Raw genomic sequence first — 1,521 nt, 5'->3', positions numbered from 1 at the left:
CAATCTTTTCAGTAGTAAAACCAATAATTTGGATTATGGTTGCCTTCACATATTTCAAAATATTGTTCATTTAGCCTGTCTTCAGCACCTGGATATGTGAGCATGAGAGGATGATTGTCGTATCTGTGCTTAGAGGTAGTAGGCAGCTTTCGCATAAGTAAGAACTGAACCAGTTTTATGTAAGCATCAAGAATGCAAAATGTATATAAGGAATTTAACAAACCAAATTAAACAGTGGGTGGGTTCTTTGCCGTTGACAGAAGTAATGAATAACAGAATGCTTAGACCCTAAACATCCTTTATGCTGTGTTTTACATTTTGTCCTTTCATATTCCCAAGCTCCCTCATAGAAGAGTATATAGATGCTTGGTTACTTGGTGAGCATTGAAACCAAAAGAAGTAAAGAACAGAGTAGAAAAGAAAACGTTAGGGAGGGAAACAGAAAGAAACCTTCTCTAGCTGATTCTTTGGTTCCGGGAGAAGTAAAGAATTAGCAAAGGAAATTTTGTTTTAGTTGGCTTTAGTAGAGACTTGAGAGTGACGTTCCACAGAATGTTCTCATTTATTAGATTCATTCCTTTCACTTTTTTTTTTTTTTTTTGAGGGAGAGAGAGAGAGTTACATAAGTGGCGTTGGACTGCTTCGAGAAAAAAAAAGAAAAAAAAAAGAAAAAAGAAAAGGATGATACTGATTGTACTATATATAGGTAGGTAATCAGAAAAACAAATGGTTAATGATTTGAATTGTGGAATCGTGTATTTGATCAAAGCTGCCTGATCAAACCCATACATATTTTCTCAGAGGCCCCCCTGCCTATATCTAAAATCCCCTAGCATGGCTGAGAAGTGCTGATCGACTATCAACTCGATCAACATTTAAGAGGAAACATTCTCATTAGTATTTCCCACAGCTCGATCGGTTTTCTGGGTTCTCAGTTTCAACTCCACCTTTCAGGTTTTTCTTAATCTATCTTCTTCTTCATTTTCCTTTTATTCTCTATTGTTTCCCGTTGGTTTGTTAAGAATTAGTTTGGTGGCAAATACCATGTGCCTTCAATCCTTCATAACAAGAAAATTGCATAGGCTTGAGACTACAAATTCCTTTGTATATTTGAATTCCTTTCCTGCGCTAATAGTAATAGGGGGTGGTTTTGTTACAATGTTGATGCTCCAAAACTTTGATTTCTTCCCTCGTGAAGTTTCTTATGAAAAGATGCCCATTTTCAGTTATGTTATGAAATTTTGTTCCCACTACTGAGAATTTGCCTTCATTTCTACTAATATTATCTGCTAGGTTGTTGGGGGGGAGGAAAGAATAGAGGTTATTGACGTTCTTGTTCCAAAAAAGTCACATCATTTCTGTAAGAGCCTTTCTGACCCTCAACCATAAAAAGCGTTTAAGGAAGCTATCATCTAAATCAATACGGGGCACTTTTTGAGTTTTTGCAATTTTGGCATTCCTAACTAATTTCGACTCTATGATACAAGACTGAATTAGAGTGTGAAGTTTTCTGATTTTTTG

At 35.9% G+C, this 1,521-nt stretch overlaps 1 protein-coding gene across 1 annotated transcript in view; it reads left to right on the top strand.

The window, feature by feature from the left end:
• The first annotated feature begins 751 nt into the window (after positions 1–751).
• LOC133723043 (putative disease resistance protein At4g19050) overlaps positions 752–1,521 on the top strand; it is a 9,927-nt gene continuing 9,157 nt past the window's right edge. Inside the window, exon 1 of the mRNA XM_062149880.1 lies at positions 752–954. The gene's annotated coding sequence lies outside the window, so the exon portion shown is untranslated. The remainder of the gene's footprint in view (positions 955–1,521) is intronic.

The sequence above is a fragment of the Rosa rugosa genome, chromosome 7, assembly GCF_958449725.1.
Source record: "Rosa rugosa chromosome 7, drRosRugo1.1, whole genome shotgun sequence".
NCBI classification, from domain to species: domain Eukaryota; kingdom Viridiplantae; phylum Streptophyta; class Magnoliopsida; order Rosales; family Rosaceae; genus Rosa; species Rosa rugosa.
Note: the sequence above shows the minus strand (reverse complement) of the source record. Positions and strands in the feature narration are given on the sequence as shown.